The 22,794-nt window shown below is 47.1% G+C and overlaps 1 non-coding gene and 1 pseudogene across 1 annotated transcript; one reads left to right on the forward strand and one right to left on the reverse strand.

Moving 5' to 3' along the window:
* Positions 1 to 2,464: 2,464 nt before the first annotated feature.
* Positions 2,465 to 2,668, reverse strand: LOC121874409 (annotated as a pseudogene).
* Positions 2,669 to 9,743: 7,075 nt separating this feature from the next.
* On the forward strand, positions 9,744 to 9,906 carry LOC121874408. Its single transcript, XR_006090408.1, has one exon. It is a non-coding gene; the product is annotated as a U1 spliceosomal RNA (small nuclear RNA).
* The last annotated feature ends 12,888 nt before the right edge of the window (positions 9,907 to 22,794 follow it).

The following is a 22,794-nucleotide window of genomic DNA, read 5'->3' on the forward strand; positions in this document are numbered from 1 at the left end:
TATCATTCCTTCGGCCGCGATTTTCCGCAACAGTGGTTCGACCGTATATTGAACAGGAGACCACTAATTGGGCACCCTTGTTGCACACCGCATTGCACTGGTATCTCTTCTGTTTCTCCTTCCTTTGTTAGGATTCTTGTCGTCTTGCCACTGATGATGTCTCCTGCTACTGCTTCAAAATCCCGTCCCACCCCTAGACGGTTGAGCGCTCTTTTGATGAGGTCCAGTGACACTGAGCCAAATGCATTGGTCAAGTCGAGTGCTGCTATGCAGGTATCGCCATTGTTCCGTCGTGCATCGTCCATGTGATGTTGAAGTATGTAGTTGTGTTTTATCACCCCATCACTTGGCATGAATCCTTTCTGTGCAGCGCACAGTACCTCGTTGTCAACGAGCCATCTTCTGAGTCGTGCTGTGAGGCATCCCGTGTACACCTTGTATATTGTGCGGCTCAGTGTTATAGGCCTCCAATTTGAAACGACTTCTGGGTTACCACCTTTTTTGGGTACAAGTATTGTTCTGTATCGTTTCCAGGAGTCTGGTATTCTCTTGGCTCTTAGACACACGTTGAATATGGCTGCCATAACTCGGCAGCTTGGGTCAGCCTTTCTCCAGTTATCATATGATATTCTGTCTTCACCTGGTGACGAATTTTCTGCTGCTGCTAGTTTTGTAAATACTTCCTTCTCTGTGAAGGGCTGCATTTCCATCTCTGGTCTGTCGTCTGGCGGTTCGGGAATGTGCTCCACGGTATTTAGGTCACAATCCTTTTCAACCATCATGTGTTGGAAGTGTTCCTCTATTCTCTCCTTGCTTATTTCACATCTTGCGCCGTTCCCTTCGGCAATTAGCCGTATTGCTCGGCGACGGTTGTATTTGTACAGCCTCTGGATCTGTTTGCAATCATTGACATCGGTGATTTTCCTGGTCGTGTTCTGTCCTTGAGAGATGTTTATCCTGTTTGCCGCTTGAATTGCTACCTCGATCTCAATCAGTACTTCTTCAAATCTTGACCAGTCCGGGTTCCGCTGGATCTCATACACTGTGCCCAGAAACGGCTCCAGTATCCATGTCTCCTCAGCTTCATCTCGCTCTTCATTTGGTTCAGGAGTTATGCCAATCTGCTCCTGTATGTTGCCTTCACCACTTAGTGTTTGAGTTGCTTCACTTTGCGATAGTGGTGTAAGGGATTCACTGAGATTACTTTGGCTTCCTTCATTTGTTTCTTGACTTTGCATTATCTGTTCCCCTGTTTGGGTACTGTCTCCACCATGTTGTTCATCGGGGCTTAGAGGTGACAGTGGCATTCTTGGCATGTGCAAGAGGGGTGTCAGGTCCCCTGGGTGCTGTGATTCCTCTCTTGGTGAGGGTTCATTTTGGAGCATCTGGCTCGGCGTTATCGACCTCAGTCGCGTTTCTTGATCGTCTGGGCTCAGCGGTGACACTGGTGTACTTCTCCCAGAGACGCGGCGTGGTGTCTCTGGTCCTTCCACTTCTCCATCCCTGGGTGGGGGGGTCCATCTGTGCCTTTCTCGTTGCCCTTGTGTTTCTCTTTGCTGCTGTTGCTCGTAATTCTGTGGCTGCTCCCTCTGCTCGTTTTCACTATTTTCCCCAACTTCCTGTGAGGGCTGGGCGCTTGCTGGATTGCCTTCAGCCTGTTGGTTCCCCTGTCGTTGCTCCGCCTGACGTTGGTTGTCTCTCCTCCTCCACTGCCGTACATGTGTTGCTACCTTGTGGTTATTCAATCCTCTCTTTGTTGGGGCAGAGTAGGGGCAGTATTGCACGTCGCACTGGAAACGAAAATGGGGAACCCATTGCTCCTCTCTCATCTGCCTGTTGAGGATGCACGTGTGATTGCTTGGCCGGATAGTCAGTACCAGATAGCACCCTGCACACATGTTCATATATTCGTTGATTTTCTTGTTGTGGGCTTCCTTTAGATGTCGGACTAGTGATTGCTTGCAGCCAGACCACCCCGATGACGCACATTCCCATGGGCATCCCTGCGTCCTCTCTGTGCATTTGAAGGATGGTGGTGCAGGGAACCATATGGTCAGCATTCGGTTTCTTCTTTCCGGCTGTCGATCTCCTTCGTTTCTTCCCCTTTGCCCTTCGTCGTCCATCTTGCTTTACCCACACGAACACCCACACACACATGACAACCCCCTTACCAGGGTGTACCCGCACTATCACGGTATTCCTGGAGGATCGGCCGAGAGTTGTGTACCGACCTCCCTTTCGCCATCACAAACCCACTCGATCGCAAGGTGATGGTTTACCGGGGAGGGACTTTGGGACGAATACACTTCTATGAGTGCAGGTACCTCAGCCAGTACGAAGTAAAGAAGTACAGAGAGGAGGGAATAGCCACGTGTGAGAAGCACCCACGTGGGGTCCCCTGGGACCAAGTTTGGGGCTTTGCAGGCCCCCCCGGGTATGTGTCCTCTCACTGCATGGTATTAGTAATAACCACAGCAATGGAGAAATACCGGGTTCCCTGCTCGCCGCCTAAAACAACAAAGGAGTAACTCTGTTACTTTCACCCCCAGAAAATCCAAATCTGTGTTCTTCCTTCTATGTAAAAAAAGAACACTGATTATGTACTCCCCATTAAGCTGATAAGAACAGATACTACACTTTGATCTTAGCCAAAAGGCCGAGAAGCGATGACGATTGCTGTGTTGCAATCAAAGCAATGCACATTACACAATAACCTTACTTTAGTTTTAAATTGGTGCAACAAGAATTTATCTCGAGTTCTGTTTGCAGATAAACAGTCAAACTCCTTATGCATCAACACTAGTAATCTATAATAACAAAAACCGTAATTATATTACCAATTATTATACTATTCTTTACACTTCATTGTTATATTACCATTTACAATTTTTAGTTTTCCTTAATCTTAAAAAAAAATCACTTTTGTTCTTTATTTCTTTCTTTCATTCTTTCTTTCTTTTTTCTTTATGAACATTATTGACCAGTGTTAGTGAAGGAAGAAACTGGCATGTTTGAGGGACAGACTGAAGGACGCATACCCTACACTGTACTTTCCCCATGAAGAGATACGCCCGTTGCCAATGTTTTTTAACTATGATACCAACAATACACCCGCTGTTTTTGTTATTTTATTTTTTACATAGAAGCTGGAAAACTAATTTCCGTTGCATTATGAAAAGTATAAATTACATTAAAAATGATAGTGCCTAAATGATTGAGACAATTACTTGAGAAACGCGCATGCGTGCGTAGTGTCAACAAAGGCTGTAAGAGACTGCTCCTTAAAATTCGTATTTCTGACGAATTCAGAGCGTCTACCAATCCCAGCCTGTGCAGACAACTATAGTAAGACCCAGATATCAGCACAGTGGCATATATTTTTTTGTTACTTTTGGACTTTGTCATTTTTTGGGGATAAAACATCTGGTCCTACCACCCGATCCCTCTGAGCAAAGTTTTTCAAGTTTGCGCATGCGCAGTGTGATAGTGTGACGTCATTACCACTCCACCTGACTGCAGTGTTGCCAACGTACCCTATGCCCGCCGTTAAACGCTCCCGTTCGTTGGAAACGGCGGCAGTAGGTGACAGTGATGCTGACGACTTTCTTCTTGAAGACACGTCAAAGAAGAAGCAGAAACCTCAGAAGTCAGGGTCTCCAGCAGGGGCCACGGCTCCCCCTTGCACCCCTTCTGGGGCTGTAGAGGGTGGACTCCTGTCATCGGGGTCCCCAAGTGAGCCTACATGTGGCTCAATGACTGACCCTCCGCCGACGATGGACATAGGGGATTCCCTTTGTCTCCCTGCCCCGTCGCGCCTTCGTCGTCTCGCCTTCCCTCGGGACTTGCCTCTGAGCACACGGACGACCTGGTTCTTCCGTCACTGCTCTCCACTTCAGGACTCAACACTTCGCCTCCGCCGAGGTCCCACAGCCGTGATAGTCACCACACAAATGGACGAGACGGTACGCCTGCTCACTCAGGTGGGCTTTCCTGCTCCCCAGGGGGAGGTGATGCTGAAGTTCACCATCATCACCCCAGAAACTCGTCGTACCAAGGTAATGGCTCGCCACGTACCCTGGGAGATCCCTATCGACGATCTTCGCCCTCTTCTCCCACAACTACTGGACATGGAACGCCGCATCAACCCGGTCTCCAAACGTCCATCCAACGAACTCATCGGCTGGTGGGTGGGCCCCCTCCCCCCGAAGGTGAATGTGGGACCAATTCACAACTGTCCTCTCGACCGATTTATCGGAACCCCGAAAATCTGTGGTCGTTGCCAATCGTGGAAACACCGCAGCTGGGAGTGCACGAGGATGGTCGCCTGCGGTTTCTGTGCAGGTCCTCACGACACAGTGGAATGCAAATCGAAAATTCAGAACAAAATCCCAGTTATTCCACGGTGCGTCAATTGCCATGGCAGTCACCACGCCTGGAATGCCAATTGCCCACAGCGTCCTGGCACTCGCCCGGGGAAAACTTACCTTGTACCACGGCCCTCGTCTCTGACGAAGCCCCTGTCAACCAAACCTCAATCCTATCCACCACCGCCTCTTCCATCCACCAAGGATTTCCCATTGATCTCCTCTCCTCTACCACCCCCTCCATCACCCCTACCACCCATCCTTTCTCCCCTCTCTCCCTCTCCCTACCGTTCTTGGAACAAGGTCGTTGCCGGCCCTGCCACACAGTCACCACCATCTCCTGCCCACCCGGACCCCCGCTGTCTCTCACCAGCACCACCACCTCTTACTCAACTGAACCCTCACCGTCCCTCTCCGTCGCTACCACCGCCACATGCCCAGTCGGGCCCTCGGCAATCCTCGCCGCCACCTCCAGCTCATGCACAGGCACACCAAGTTGGTTCTATGGAAACAATCACTCTCCGTCTGGATCGCCACTCCAAGCAAATCAACCTTCTCTCAGCCCAACTCGACTTGTTTGTGAAAACAATTGCGACATTGCAGAAGCAACAACAACTCATTCTGGACACCCTGACCCAACAGGGGCGCGCTTTGCAAGCCCTGATGACCTGCCTCCTTCCATCTCCCGAGATGGAGGATCCATCCCTCGCTCTCCCACTCCTCCCTCTCCATTTCTCTCAACAGAATTTGGTACCTCCTCTGGAGCCCTATCTAGCCCCTCCGACTCATCTCACACCGGAGGCCGTTCCCTCCTCTTCTTACAATGGAACATCCAGGGACTTAGACCTCGCCCAGTTTGTGCTCTCCCATCAAGAAGATGTTGCTCTACTTCAGGAAACCATCACAGACGATGTTACTCCACTCCGCCTCTCTGGCTATTCTGTTTACACCCTGCCTCGGTACCGTGGGCAGGCTCGTGGCCTCCTCACCCTTGTGCGTAACACTATTCCATCTGTTCGTCTCCCTTCACCTGACTCACATGGACCCCCGTCTGAATTACTTTCTGTCTCCCTTACTCTTGGTGACCGGACCCTTCGTGTAGTCAATGTTCATTTCAAGAGTGATTCTCTGGACCCCCAGGTTCTTCACGACCTCCATGATGGGGTTCCCACTATTGTTCTTGGCGACTTTAATGCCCGCCATCCCACTCTTACTCCGGATCATCCCACTCCATGTACCCTTAATGGATCACATCTCTCACAGTTTCTTAATGGGGATGATGATGTTCGCTTTCTTTGTCCTGACGATCCTACTCGCCTCCCCCATAGTTTCCTTGATGTTGGCTTACTATTGAACGGTCATACTTCCTTTCATCCTACCGTCTGCACCGAGCCTGCTCTGTATAGTGACCATCTTGCCGTTACTACCCATCTCAGGCTCTCCTTCTCTGCCCCGACATCAACTCCTTATCGATCCCCTCGCCTTCGTCTCACACAAGATGCTGTTCCTTCCTTTACCCCATACCTTTCTACCTGGGCGGATTCCTATGTTGTCCCTCAGTCCCTTGACTCTTACAGCGCTGATTTTGTTGATGCCGTGTATGACTCTGTCAATCGCGCTACCCCTCCACGCCCTCCCTGTCACCCCAGAAGTGCCACCAACTACTGGTATCGTATCCCTGCCATGAGACATCTCCGGCAGGTAACCCGAGATCTCCACTCTGCCATACGGAGGTCTCGGTCTCCAGAGGACTGGGAAGACTTCAAAAATTGGTGCTCCTTTGCAACTCAGGAGCGCCGTCGGATACGTGAGGCGGACTGGCTATCCTTCACGGGATCTCTATCGTTCCAGTCGTCACCCTCTTATGTATGGAATCGGATTAATGCTATACGGGGTACTCGACGGAGGCCTCCTCCCCACCCTGACCCCGCCTCCCTTGCCTGCTCTTTAATGGAGGACTGGGCACGAGCTTCCTCCCCTGAGGCACTTCCAGATCCAATGCAGGAGGCAGTGCAGGCCCGCATCGATGCGTCTGAGCCTGTTGTTCGTGCTGCTCTTACCTCCCCTGCCCCCACTGATCATCCCATCACACAGTTCGAGCTTGACAGTGCTCGTCGCTCTAGAAAAGACACCTCTCCTGGGGATGATCAGATAACCTACTCCGTCCTCAACGCCTGTACTAATATTCCTAACGGCCCCTTGCTTGCTCTCTACAATATGTCTTATGAACATGGGGTTCTCCCGTCCAACTGGAAAAATGCCACTATTATCCCCATCCCTAAGCCGGGAGATCCTGGGAAATATCGACCCATTAGTCTTACCTCCTGTGTTTGCAAGATGATGGAGAGGGTACTCCATCGTCGCCTTCTTCACACCATAGGCGGCTTCCACAACTCCCTCAATGGTTTCATTCAACATCGCAGCACAGCACACTCCATTGCTTCCTTTTATTGCAATCAGACTGCCCGCGTCTCCGTCTTCCTTGATATCAAGGGAGCCTTTGATACGGCTCAGCCTGCCCTCATTTTAGCTGAACTTGCACGGTTAGGGGTTAAAGGGAGACTTCTACAATGGATCGCCTCTTACCTCACTGGACGTCAGGCCCGGGTTCGCGTTGAAGGCTCTATGTCTCCTGTTCAAGAAATGAACCTCGGCACCCCTCAAGGTGGAGTCCTGAGTCCCACCTTGTTTAACACTCTCATGCACTCCATTGCATCACTCCCGTGGCCGACAGAAGTTGTCCACTCAGGATATGCCGACGATGTCCTCCTCCAAGCCCCTGACTACCTCAGCATGCAGGAAGCCCTTGATCTGGTCTCCAGAGAGTGTGATTCACTTGGTTTCCTTCTTTCAACTGCGAAAACAAAAGCCATGTGGCACGGTCGTGTTGTACCTCCACCCCTTTTCTTATCAGGAACGCCCTTGGACTGGGTTAATGAGACAAAATACCTGGGTGTGTATGTAACTCGCACACGTTGTCAGATCCCTGAAGTCCGCTATCTTCGAGACATATGTTTTCGGCGTCTCGCTCCCCTCTCTACCATGTGCAGGGGTTCCCTTGGTGCCAGCATCCCTGTACTTCTCACCATGTACAAGTCTTTTGTCCGTTCCTGTGTCGACTACGCCGCCCCTGCCCTCGTCAACATTAGTCGGACTGCTGTCAACCGTCTCGAAGTTATCCAGAGGAAAGCTGCTCGTATCATCCTTGGGGCTCCTCAGTGGACACGCTCTACTTCTCTATATAACGAACTTGGTCTTTCCCCCTTACAGGATCGTGTCCAGGAGTTTTACCTAAAAACTGCCGTTTCCATTCTACGGGATCCTAGGGGCAACTATGTCCAAACCAACTTGACTACTGCTGTTCGAGACCGACCTCCATCTAGAAGACAGTGGCGAGGGTCACTCATCCGAGCCCTTCAGGAACACGACCTCCTGCCTGATATTGTTGTCACCCCTGCTGTTGGTTCGTCTCCTTCTCCCTGGCTGGATTTTCAACCTGAAGTGATTGCCCTCGGTGGACCGCTCCCGAAATCCCAGGTGAACCCTGTTATTCTCTGCAAATACCACCTCTCCAGGATCGCTCACTGGTCCCCAGGTAGGGTCGTCCTCTACACTGATGGTTCTGTTGACCCCGCTACAGGTAGGGCCGGGGCTGGTGTCTACATCTCCCGTCCTCATGCCCCTGAGCCTATCAAACTGTCTCTCAGAGTTTCTGACGGGGCATCCTCCACTCAGGCTGAACTAATAGCCCTCCTTGCTGCCCTTCTCGCTGAGGAAGAAGCAGATGGTTTCTGCCCCTTGCTTGTCTGCTGCGATTCCAGGTCTGTTCTCGACGGGATCGCATTTGGATCTGGGGAAAATAAGGACCTCATCCTCCGAATACGAGGGTTAACATCCACACTTCAGGATGAAGGCCGTCCTGTGACATTCCTATGGATACCTAGTCATGTCGGTATCTTGGGGAATGAGGCAGCAGATGACCTTGCCAAGACTGGCTGCAACAAGGCCACACCTGACTACGTTGTTCCTCGAACACTCTTACAGATTAGGACCCAAATCCGCCGCAAACAGAGAGAAGCTCGGGAAGCAGCCATCCCCCTGGACTCCCCGCCCACATGGTACGATGTCCTCCGTAAACTTCCTGACTTCTCGTACGTCTACGGGAAAGGGTCGCGGAAGGGGGACGTGATTGCTGCCCGTATCATCATTGGGTATGACTTTGCTTGGGAGATTGGTATCCCCACATCCCCTGAGCAACGCTCTTGTGCGTTATGCAGAAGACCCGACAGCCGCACCCTTATTCACTACCTCCTAAGATGTCCCCACACACAACGCTTCCGTGACGCCTGCTGGACCACCACTCCACGACCCCCTGACGGAGACACGATGATCCTCCCAATACTGGCCAGATATTTTGTAAATAATATTAATTATGTGTTAAAGGAACATCCTTCCTTCCTTAGGCTTTAGTAAGCCCCTTTATAATATTTATACTGTATATACTTTTCACACTTGCCAGATGATTCTGGTGTCATTGTACAGGGGTACCTAGTGACAGCACTAGGATCCCGCTTCCTCTATCAAGGAATAAACAATTGAAATTGAAATTGAATTGACAATTACTTTATGAACCGTGTATGCCAACCTTAATGAAAAAATGAAGCTCCGCCCAGAGAAGTAGTTCCTGAAGTATTTGTAAAATGCTTACACAAGTATAAATATTTATTGCATATAATTGTAGAAAATTTGGAATTGTATCAATTTCTAGTTTGGTTATTAGTCAATTTTCCAATAAAATGATTCTGGGCTATATTGATCTCATTACTATGCCAAATAAAGTATTTCCACAATGTTCAGTTTTATATTAGGAGGGATAGCCCTCACTGGATAGCAAGTTCCTCATAATTAATAGATAAAGTACATAAGCAATATCCCAAACGACTTAATTGTGAGAGGAAGAAACTTCAGGATCAATTTGCTACAGAACAAAACTTGGCTTACCTCTATACAAACTTATCCTGGCAAATCAATCTAAAGTTGATGGTTGAGATACTATTAATTACTTTATTTTGGATCTAATGGGAAATCATATTGAATTAGACACAAGAAAAACGCGAAAAATTATCAATAGTTAAAATTTTCTAACCCCTTATGTTTGTGTTTTGATGGAAATGAATAGTTTATAAAGCCAAACTTGTTTATTTCCATCATATGCCTCTCACTTCTAATGTGACAATTTTTATTTTAGCATATTACGAATTATATAAAAAGTTATCATATAATTGGTTTATAAATTTAAATAAATAACATAAGAGAGATGGTTCAGCACAATGATAGTCAGTCAAGTTAGGTTAGGGTTTAGGATGAACAATTCAGGGCATACTTACCTGGCACAGGAGATACCGTGATCACGAAGGCGGTTTTCCCAGGGCGAGGCTCACCATTGCACTCCGGTGATGCTGACCCTTGCGATTAACCCAAATGTGGTTAACTCGAGTGCGCAATTTTTGTTAGCGGGGGACTGCGTTCGCGCTATCCCCCTTACACAATTCATAAGGGATTACATAAGAAATATAAGGTACAACGGCGTATTTTTACAGCTTAACAAGGTCTCTGTTAATAAATAGTACTTGATTTATGCTTAAGGTCAGCAAAGAATTTTTTTTAATAGTCTGTATCACACTCGACAGTCACTCACTGTCACAGCAATGAAAGAAATCTATCATGATCTTGTTTACCAACACCTGATACACTGTCACACAGTATGGGGGGGGGGCCTCTAGCTCTTCAAAAACATAATCTCTGGTTACTGCACAAAAGAGAGTTGTACGGACAATGACCTACTTGAAAAAAAAACAGATCACACAAATAAAAAATTAGCTATATTGAAAATTTTTAAATTCGAAGATGTTAACACCTTCTGCTGTGCCCCTTTGTTTACAAATCTATCAATCACTTTTCATTCGCCTCTACCGCCGTGGACTTCCCCGAGTGTTGATGTTGTCGTCCACACCTTCCCTGGTCGTAAATCCACCCAACTGCGGAATATGCTCAAACTTAACTGCCTTGAGCAGATTAATGATGTCGCCTCCTCTCTTAAGACCTCCCACCCTCCTATCCTCGTCTACTGTGATGGGTCTGTTACCACGCTGGGCAGCGCTGGGGCAGCTGTGTGGATTCCTGAGCGCCAGGCCTGCAGGAAAATCAGGGTCCACGACTGGGCCTCCTCCACTGATGCTGAAAGCATAGCCATCCTCGCGGGCATTCATGAGGTGGCGACCTACTGTATGCTCGCACTGAACGCTGGAACCTCCATATAATCAGTGACAGCACTTCGGCGCTAGCGAGGCTCAAATTAGCCTCCCCCTCCTCCCCTGCCGCCCAACACACCCTAGCCGCCGTCGCCGGGCTAGAACAAACTGATGACATCCGTGTCAAGTTTATTTAGATCCCGTCACTTATAGGAATAACTGCCTGTGACACTGTTGGTCGGCTTGCCAAAGAAGCTACACAAGAAGAAGATATTGAAGCCGCTCTCGCCCTCTCCTTGAGTCATCTCAAATCTCGCATACACGCCACACAACGAGAGGCATTCGATGAAAATTGGACACACCTGAAGCAACGGGGTAGCTTCACACTATGCCACTATGACGCTGTAACCGGTGACGACAACCGCCACTACAAAGAGTATCAATCCATGACTCGATCTCAACAGATTATGTACATGAGACTGCACCTAGGGTACAGGTACCTATGGGAGTACATTGGCAACCCTGAGCCTGGCCGCACTGTTTGTAAAATTTGTGGCCAACCCGACTCTCACACCCTCTCTCACTACATCCTCACTTGCCCTATGACCACCTCCTACAGGTCCCTAGCTGTTACCAACACCTCTTCCCTCCCTGACCAGATATCCCTCCTCCTAGTGACAGGCCTGGCACTTGACATTATTAGGGACCTGCCACGCTTTGCCATAAACAGATGAAATGTACCAGGAACTTTCCCCCCACGCACTCATCATTCTCTCACTTTATGTAACTTGACAAAACCTATGACCCTTCAGGCTTTTACCCCCTTAATGCACGAGTCATAAAGGCAAGTATGAACTTTGCATACTTCCCAGATGGGCGCTGTAAATGCTTCTGCGCTTCACCTTGCACAGGATGTAAGGGGGTGCCCAATAAACTATCCCCCTCGGGGGCAAATCTGAATCTATCAATCACTTGCTTGACAATAATTATTTCCAGTTCCGGTATAATCAGAGATACAACTTAAGGCACCCAGAGCTACTCCTCCATAAAATATCACGGTGTGAAGGTGTGGAACAACTTACCCCCACACATCCGAGCAAAGCCTACGCTCCCTTCCTTTAAATCATCTCTTAAAAAAAATCTATTGTCTAAGTATTAATATTTCTTGTAACACCTACTATATTTACAGTACCTGCTTTTATTGTACCATCAAAACCGTTTTATCGGAAATTATCATGAAAATAGATAAGTAATTACCATTGCAATAAACATAATTGCCAAAGAGACATAATCATGTTCTGTCCTCTTGTTCAACCTTATTACTGTACAACCCAATTGTAGTTGGGTAGGAGACGCTAATTTTCAGCAAATCAGCTCAGCTGGGGCGCCTGTGGGTAGAGCTGTACCGCTCTTGCCTCGCAAGCCAGTTGTCACGGGTTCGATTCCCGGGTCGGTGGAAATTTGTTCCGACACACTTGCCAGCTTCCCTTGGTCCTTGTTCACCTGGCAGCAAAGTAGGTACCTGCTATAAATCGAAAGTTGCGAATTCGTATTCAGGGAAAGTTGTTTGAGCTTCCAATAACTTGCTTTGACATAAACCACTGACTCTTCAGGCTTCTACGCCCTTGACTCTTCAGGCTTCTACGCCCTTAACTCATGAGACATATTCCTCCTACACCGTCTTCCACCTTCTTGAGCCAATGGCTCTCTTCTCTCCATCCCATCATCATCATCAACCATGAACTTAGCATGCTTCCCTGTTGGGCGCTGTAAACGCTTCTGCGCTTCACCTTAAACAAGGATGTAAGGGGGTGTCCAATAAAAAAAAAAAAAAAAACAGCTCAGCTGCGCCTTTCGCGTCACACTTAGAGGTCACGGTGATTGGCTAAGATGTAGGCACATAGGCAGGCTCTTTTTGGTGTAATATGCCTCTATAATGGCTTTTTGGCAGGAATATTGTCTAAACTAGATTCTCATAGATTTTCTCTAAAACATGACAATTTACATGGCACTGTTACAGAAGCATTTTTTTCCTATGTTTTTTTGTTTTTTTTTACGTTATCAAACTTGACTTGAAGCCTGTAGATAAGGATGAAGGGCTAATATTTGTTGCTGGGTTTTTGTTGGAAGTACTTTGGAAGTATTGGGGCGGGGGGGGAGGGGGTTAGGTGGACGTAAATGAGGGGAAAGTTTGAAGGAAATTAGGAGAGTTAAAGTATCCGGGCTCAACTAGACATGCTGTATTTTAAAATTCTTTATTGATCTTTTATACTAATAATTTAAGTTGTAGCTCGCTAGCTTTTGACTTTTCTTCTCGTTCATGTTTTGATATAACAGTAGATAGTATTTCAAGCGCTATAATAATTATTTAATGTTTTTTTTTTTTTTTTTTAAGATTTATTGGACTGCTACTCTTGCGGACCTGAAGTTACCAGTTTCATACAGGCGTAATAGTGGTAGGTGGTCAGTGAGTCGCCAGTCGCAGTCGGGAGCAGTCGCAGTCAGGAGCAGTAGCAGTCAGTCACAGAGCGAAGTGGAAGTCGGAGAAGGTACAGACACAGCTGATTGGCTAGTCATTGGACCTCTCCCACCTTCCCACGTACCCTGGAAAACCAAAGCACCTGACTTCAATTCTCCAACTGACAATTCTGTTGATTCGATCAACACATTGAGCCTCTCCTACAGTATCGGACCTCCCTTAGGAACCCCGAATGCTGCTGAGGGGCTTGGTGTGAAGAGAGAGTCGGCAGTGAGTTTTCAGACCTTTTTCTTCTACTCTAATCCTTCTCTTCCGTGCCGTGAAAGGACCTATTCCCCTGTCAGCTGACGTACAGGGGAGTATTCGTCTGGAAACGCCCTCTGTCCCCACACCTCGCTAGTGCGTGTTTGTGTGAAGGGTGGAGGGTCAGCACAGCCTGCCGATTCGCCTGGGGACCCCTGTGATAGTGCAGGGCCTCCCCTACGTGAGGGGCGCAGGAAACCAGGGACTGTTAGGGGAGATCTCCATAAATCTCCAAATTCGAAATCATTAAACATGCCTTCAATTAAAATTAAAGTGGACCGTACCATCCAACCGTGCACAGACCTCGCCTCACTCATTTTCCAGCTGACCTTGATATTTCAGATCCGTTCCTTCACAAACGACGATATCATCAAAATCTTTGTACCAACTGATGAAGATGCCGACCAATTCCACTCCCCAGCAATGAACAACAGACTGAGGGACAATGGCTTAACGGTCCTCAGTTCCCCTGAGTACCGTGCAAAATGCACCCTCATATGCAGGATGGTGATCCCACCTATTCTTGACAACCTAAACCTCTTGAATGAGCTCAACTCACACAACACCTCCCAAATGACATATGCAGCCCGGATGGGAACTCTCCCCATGTTAAAAATCACTACAGCTACACAAACTGACGCCATCAAATTAAAATCTTACGGAATAAAAATCGGCAACAATATCATCCCCTCAAGAGACATTGAATTCCAACACTTCATACAAGTGCACCAATGTTTCAATTGCTACCAATTCGGGCAGAGCACCAACCGTTGCAGTAACACAATAACTTGCTCAAAGTGTGCCAATCAAGGCCACTCCTACCGAAACTGCACTGCCACGGTAACAAAATGCTGCAACTGTAAAGGCCGTCACGCTGCCATCAGCAACAAGTGCAAAATCAGACTCGACAATAGCACAACACCACTCCCTCCCCGCCGACCCTCACCTCCTACAGCACCTCCCACAGCACCACCTCCACCTCCCCACCACTCACTCCCTACTGCCACGACCCTCCCCACCCGCACTTGCTGGACCAACAACCTGACCGCCCCCCCACCCTCCCCCGACATTGACGCAAAAATCACCACTATCATACTTCTGGCACATACCCTAAGCAACGGAAACAGGTCTCTTTTTCTGAAACTGGCAATTGATGGTTTGAAGGCGAACGGCCTCCCTACCATACACATTCCTGATTCCTTCAGAACCGGTCCCGACCTCATCTTCTCCACTGCCCCCATCTCCGACCGGACCAACATGCCACCCCCTCCCCCCAGAGAAACCACTGCAATCTCCCTCCGCCCCTCCACTTCTGCCATGCCCACACCTGACTTATCTCACCAATCTACTATTACCTCACCCCCCAGAGTAATCAGTCCAAAACCTCCCGGCCCCTCCACCTTGACCTTGCCTACACCTGACTTTTCCCACACGACTTCGATGAACTCCCGGACCACAAAAATCCGAACCAAACCCAATCTTCCCCTAACACCTCAGACTCCCAAGAATAAAATGGCAGCCCATCCCCCCACAGAACTAGTGGTCAAGACCACTAGACCTAAGAGGAAGAACACCTCCCCCCTTTCTTCCTACACACATGACAGCAAAAGAATTATAAAATACACACATCCAACTAAATCTATAATCAAAGTAAATCTATTCGGCACTACCCCAAAGGAAACAGGAAACAACCCCGACACGAACCTAGCACACTCCACTCATCCTCCCGACTCCCCTACACACACAGTCACGTAACCGCCCATCCCTCACCTGCATACACCACACTCAGACCTCGCTCACAGTCACTCGACAAGTTAGACCTCATCCCTGCACCCCAGAATTTCAATCTCATTTAAGTAACCAAGAACAAATTATACAACATGATCACCATTATGCAATACAACTGTAGAGCATATCACTCAAACAGACACGCCATCTCTCTCCTCATACAAGAACACAACCCAGACATCCTCCTCCTCAACTCAACATGCACATTCACCAAAATCAGGCACTTCGGCTACACAAGCAGACAATCACCCCACGAACTATTCGAGGGCGTTGCTATCCTCATCAGATCCTCCATGAAACACGAATTCATCACCAACTTCGCCTTCAAACACTTCATGGCCGTCAAGATCGACACTCAACACGGACAGACAATCATCTGCACAACATACTCAAGACCTAACTCGCTTATCCCCTTCACAGACCTAAACTCCATCTTTAACAACTCACACCTACCTGTAATACTAATGGCCGACCTCAATGCACACCACACCGCATTCCAACACAACCGCATCGACCCCCATGGCCAACAACTACACGCTTTGGTCACTCACAAAAACCTTCACCACATTGGCCCTTTCTTCCCCACATTCTACGCTGCTCACGGCAAAGGCACTCCAGACATCGGCATCACCAACACCCCTGCCCTCCAATTCCAACACTACATCACTCCCGGCCCCCTATCAGGCTCAGACCACATTCCCATCACTCTTCACCTCTCCAACAATCCCATCCTCCTCCCAACAACCACACCTCAATACCAGTATCAACACGCAGATTGGGATGCCTTCAAAACCACACTCTCTGAACAACAATACACACTCAACCTCGAACACCAACCCACTAGGATGATTGAGGAAACCTGGACACACCTTTTCAACACTATCACCGCCATAGCAGATACCCACATTCCTAAACACCGGTTCAAGAGAAAATACTCCTTCACACCCTCCATAAGAACTCAACGCCTACTTCACTGCTACAGGACACGATTCGAACTAAACAAACTTAACCTAGCACCAGTTTACACAGACATCTCCACACTAAGAACACACATCATCCATAGCCTCCGTCAAGATCATAAGGTCCACTGGGCAAAACTCGTAGAGGCTGCCCAGGAACACAGAACACATAACCCCCGAGAATTTTGGCAAAGGATCGCCAAGCTGAAAGGAACTGCAAAACCCCCCTTTGATCACCTGCTAGTAAATGGTAGGAAAATCAATGAGCCAGCCGACGTAGCACAAACACTAAAACAACACTGGGAACACATTTTCCACCCACACCCCCCCACACAACAAAGGTACATCTTAAACCACATAAACAACATCACCACACACATGCAAACACTTCACGACAGAACAACTCCTGACAACACAATAGATACCTCCACTCTCACACAGGACCACACCCTCACTGCTCCTTTCACCCCAACAGAAGTCAAACAAGCACTGGACAAAACCAAAAAGAAAACACCAGGTGACAGCAATATTGGTCAAGCAATCCTGAAGCACCTGCCCCCAGAAACAGTCACAGCCATTACATACCTCTACAACACCCAACTGGCTACAGGATACTTCCCAAAGCTCTTTAAGACAGCCACAGCCGTCATGATACCTAAACCAAACAAAAACCCAACAGATCCTCAAAACTACAGACCGATCAGCATACTAGAAGTCTTAGGCAAAACTTTTGAAAGACTATACAACACCCGCCTCAGATACCACCTTGAAGATGAACAACTACTGTCCTACAAGCAGTTCGGCTTCAGAGCACACCACTCAACTCAAGACGCACTCAATATAATCACAAACTACCTCCACATGAACAAAGATGCATACAAGATAGCACTCATTACAAAAGACGTACAAAAAGCCTTCGACACAGTTTGGCACGATGGATTAAAGTACAAGATATGCACCAATTTTAACCTCCCTCAAAAATCACAACAATTACTATGTAACTTCCTAACAGACAGAAAAATGAGGATAAAAGTCACACCTGCCTACTCTGACCACTTCACACTGCATGCAGGAGTCCCACAAGGATCAGTCCTGTCCCCAACACTATACATTCTTTACACAAACGACTTACCCGACCCCTTACACATCGACTCTCTGACAATACAGTACGCCGACGATGTAACCCAACTAGTCAGACACAGAACTCTTGATCACCTAACAGACAAAGCACACAGGGAACTCGAACAAGTTACACAATGGGAACTCCGATGGCGAATACAAACCAACCCGAACAAAGCACAAATCACCTACTTCGGCACCAAAAGACGACAACCACGTCACATTTACCTAAACCCCTACATCGCCTACCCTTCACCTATAACTATCAAACGAACAAACACAATCCTAGGAGTCACATTCAACGACACCCTCACCATGACACTACACACCAATATGAAGGCTTTGATCGCAAACAAAACACTCGGGAATATATACAGATTCAGAACCGCATCAATCAAAACCAAAACACACCTATTCAAAGCCCTCATACGCCCACTATTGACTTATGCACCTAACACACTCCAGCTAGCACCACCATCAAGCGCCAAGAAACTTCAAGTCATACAAAACAAAGCACTAAGATTCATCCATAACACACACTGGTCATCCTTCACCCGAAATAGTCATCTACATGAACTCAGCTCCCTCCCCCCACTTAACATCTACTGGAGACAACTAGGTGACAAACAAATAGAATCACTCCTCACTACTTACCCTCAATGGCAGGATTATTTCGACAACATCATACTCCCACGCAGATTCAGAGACAGAAATCCCTCCATACTAAACAGACCAAACACTCCCCTCCCACCTCCCTTGTATTAATAACTTCCCTATAACCACACCCAAAAAAAATTTCCCCCTCCAAATTAAACCTAACCTCTCCTTAACCCTCACCCAACGATTCCCACCCAACCTAACCAAATCAACCTAACCTAATAACCTAACCTCTCCTCAGCCCACACACAACGATTCCCACCTAACCTAACCCAATCAACCTAACCTAACTTAAGCTTAACCTAACCTCTTCTCAACCCCACTCCCAATGATTCCCACCTAACCTAACCTTACCTACTTGACCAATTCCCTCCTCCCCCCCCTCACTCCAAAAACCACGCCACCAACTCAAACTCAAGACCACTCCGACAAAAAAAAAAATCTAACCCACTCAACCTGCACTAACACTCCCCCCAAAAAAGAAAGAAAAGACCCTAACAATCCCCCCAAAATAAAAACCTAACATACCCAGCCGTTACTAGCAATCCCACACAAAATAAAAAATAACCATTCTACCATTAACTAACCACACCCTATCACTCCTCCCAAAACAAAAACCTAACATACCCAGCCGTTACTAGCAATCCCACACAAAATAAAAAATAACCATTCTACCATTAACTAACCACACCCTATCACTCCTCCCAAAACAAATACCTAACTTACCCATCCCATACTAACTCGGATGACATGTATGTTTCCCTTAGCCAATAAGGTCGAGGAGAGTTGCGCAGTACCTGCAGCAAGCCCTCTCCCTCTAGAATGTTACCAACACTGTTTTATGGGCACCTCCCTTAGCCAATAAGGTCGGAGAGGTGTACCTAAAAACGGTACCATCAACGGATGATATGAACGCCTCCCTTAGCCAATAAGGTCGAGGAGGGGTGCATTGTTCCTGTACACAAACCCTCTCCCTCAATAATGGGACCAGAACTCACAATACCTGCAAGAGCCTACCACGCAATTGCAGAAGTCCTTTACTAGCCAAAGGAAAGAATGAATGCAATAATTAACCCAACTCACAATACCTGCAAGAGCCTACCACGAAATTGCAGAAGTCCTTTACTAGCCAAAGGAAAGAAAGAATGCAATAATTAACCCAACTCTGCCAACCACCAACAAAACCTGTAATCCTCCCAAAAGAAAAACTTAACCCACCACTTACTCACAAAAAAGAAAAACTCTCCATCCAATCACAATCAACACCAATCCTCCCAAAAGAAAAACTTAACCCACCCAATCTTACTCACAATCCCTCCTAAAAAAAAATAGCTAACTCATATCCAATCACTAATCAACACCTCAATCCCCAAAGAAAAACTTAATATACCCGACCTTTTCAACAAGCCCCTTCGACCTCCTAAAAAAAAACCTATGACTCAATACAATTATTCATTAGCAACACAAATCATATCACACCTAAGGAATCCTTCCATACTATAAATTAACCCAACAACCTCCAAAGTCTCCTCTCCTCGCCTCCCTCTCCTCTCCTCTCCTCCCCCCTCCTCCCGACAACCGAACCATACCTGACCTTATAACAATTATCCTAACCCTCCCCCTCTCCCCTTACTACATTTCCACGCAAACGCATACACACTCACACAACAACCCCCCCTAAGCAATTCTAATTCACCTCAAATCAACATACAACCTCCACCCCCGCCAATCCCCAAACACAAACTCCCCCCCCTCCCACAACCAATCTCCAAACACAACACCCCCGCCAGACAAAGCCTCTCATAACACCACAACTCTCCAAAACCAAATCAAACATACCCAACCTCTATACCAGCCACTGTCAACATTATCGACCTAACTCAAGACTGAAACCAAACAACCTATATCTCACTCATCTCCGTTCACAATTTGACAAAGCTCAAATCTGTCCCCTGCTATTACTAAATAACTCTCCTACGATACACTCATCCTTCCTTACTACGAATACTTTGACATTTCAAGCTCAAAGATTCAAAACTCTTCCTCCAACTCTCTCTGACATAGCTGAAAGACCCACAACTCTCAGAAACAAATCAAAACATACCCAACGTCTGTGACATCCAATTCTCAATAAAATCGACCTAACTCAAGACTGAAACCATTCAGCCTATATCTCATTCTCGTCTCCGTTCATAATTTGACAAAAAAGCTCAAATCTGTCTGCTGCTATTACTAAAAACTCTCCTACGATACGCTCATCCTTCCTTACTATGAATACTTTGACATTTCATGCTCAAAGATTCAAAACCCTTCCTCCAACTCGCTCTGTTCCTCTTTGACATAGCTCATAGACTTTACCTTCTTCTTTCTCCAAACAACCCTACGACTAGCAAAATTTCCATATTTTCACCTTCTCTGTTTGATTTGATCGTGTGTGGCCTGTGCGTCCGTCCACCTGCGCTTCTCGGCTTTCACCTCCGCCGTGGCGGGGCGGTTCTTCCTCCGCTTTGCCAACACTGCCTAAGGTAGACGACAACCAGAGCACCCGCGTTGGCCCTTTGCTTGCCCGGACTTGCTCCCGCCCTCCCTCTGCCTCGTCCTGATTGTGATTGTTGCACCCTTAGGGCATTTTGCCTACCCCCTCACGCAAGCGGTGTTTAGCCACTGCACCTGTTCTCTCCTTCTAAAATTCACTTCCATCCTCCCTTTATTCTTCCTCTGAACCTCCTTCCCCCCTGTCACTAGCATTTTTCTGTTTTGTTCTGCATAACAAAGTCTCCTGGTCGAGTATAAAAAAGTCCCCTGATCGCGTATAACAAAGTCCCCTGATCGAGTATAACATAGGCCCCTCATTGAGTGTAACAAAGGCCATTGGTCAAGTATAAAAACTCCCCTGGTCGAGTATAACAAAGTCCCCTGGTTGAGCATAACAAAGTCCCCTGATCGAGTATAACATATCCCCTCATCGAGTATAACAAAGTCCTCTGATCGAGTATAAAAAAGTCCCCTGATCGCGTATAACATAACCCCTGATCAAGTATAACAAGGTCCTCTGGTTGAGTATAACAAAGTCCCCTTATCGAGTATAACAAAGTCCCCTAATCGAGGATAACAAAGGCCCCTGGTCGAGTATAACAAAGTCCCCTGATGGAGTATAACAAAGCCCCTGATCGAGTAAAACAAAGTCCCCTCATCGTTATAACAAAGTCCCCTGAGTATAACAAAGATCGAGTATAAAAAAATCCCCTGGTCCCTATAACAAAGTCCCAAGATGGAGCATAGCACAAAGTCCCCTGATCGATTATAACAAAGTCCCCCGGTCGAGTATAGCAAAGGGCCCTGATCCAGTAAGACAAACTCTCCAGATCGAGTATAACAAAGTCCTCTGATCGAGTACAACAAAGCCCCCTGGACAAGTAAAACAAAGTTCCCTTATCGAGTATAACAAAGTCCCCTGATCGAGTATAACAGAGGCCCATGTCGAGAATATCAAAGTCCCCTGATCGAGTATAACAAAAGTCCCTGATGGAGTATAACAAAGCCCCTGATCGAGTAAAACAAAGTCCCCTCATCGATTATAACAAAGTCCCCTGGTCGAGTATAACAAAGGGCCCTGATCGAGTAAGACAAAGTCCCCTGATCGAGTACAACAAAGCCCCTGATCGAGTATAACAAAGCCCCCTGGACGAGTATAACAAAGTCCCCTGAACCGAGAATAACAAATTACCCTAATCGAGTATAACAAAGTCCTCTGGTCGAGTATGAAAAAGTCCCCTGATCGAGAATAACAAAGTCCACTGATCGAGTATAACAAAGTCCTCTGGTCGAGTATAAAAAAATCACCTGATCGAGTGTAACAAAGTCCCCTGGTCGAGTATAACTAAGTACCCTCATCGAGTAAAACAAAGGCCCCTCCTCGAGTATAGCAAAGTCCATTGGTCAAATATAGGAAAGTCCACCGATCGAGTATAACAAAGTCCCCCGATCTTTTATAACAAAGGCCTCTGGTCGAGTATGACAAAGTCCCCTGATCAAGTATAAAAAAGTCTCCTGGTCGAGTATAACAAAGTCCCCTGGTTGAGCATAACAAAGTCCCCTGATCGAGTATAACATATCCCCTCATCGAGTATAACAAAGTCCTCTGATCGAGTATAAAAAAGTCCCCTGATCGCGTATAACATAACCCCTGATCAAGTATAACAAGGTCCTCTGGTTGAGTATAACAAAGTCCCCTTATCGAGTATAACAAAGTCCCCTAATCGAGGATAACAAAGGCCCCTGGTCGAGTATAACAAAGTCCCCTGATCGAGTATAACAAAAGTCCCCTGATCGAGTATAACAAAGTCCCCTGATCGAGTATAAAAAAATCCCCTGGTCCAGTATAACAAAGTCCCCTAATCGAGTATAAAAAAGTCCCCTGGCCCTGTATAACAAAGTCCCAAGATGGAGCATAACAAAGTCCCCTGATCGATTATAACAAAGTCCCCCGGTCGAGTATAGCAAAGGGCCCTGATCCAGTAAGACAAACTCTCCAGATCGAGTATAACAAAGTCCTCTGATCGAGTACAACAAAGCCCCCTGGACAAGTAAAACAAAGTTCCCTTATCGAGTATAACCAAGTCCCCTGATCGAGTATAACAGAGGCCCATGTCAAGAATATCAAAGTCCCCTGATCGAGTATAACAAAAGTCCCCTGATGGAGTATAACAAAGCCCCTGATCGAGTAAAACAAAGTCCCCTCATCGATTATAACAAAGTCCCCTGGTCGAGTATAACAAAGGGCCCTGATCGAGTAAGACAAAGTCCCCTGATCGAGTATAACAAAGCCCCTGATCGAGTATAACAAAGCCCCCTGGACGAGTATAACAAAGTCC

Source organism: Homarus americanus, unplaced genomic scaffold (genome assembly GCF_018991925.1).
Source record: "Homarus americanus isolate GMGI-L3 unplaced genomic scaffold, GMGI_Hamer_2.0 scaffold25627, whole genome shotgun sequence".
Taxonomy (NCBI): Eukaryota; Metazoa; Arthropoda; class Malacostraca; order Decapoda; family Nephropidae; genus Homarus; species Homarus americanus.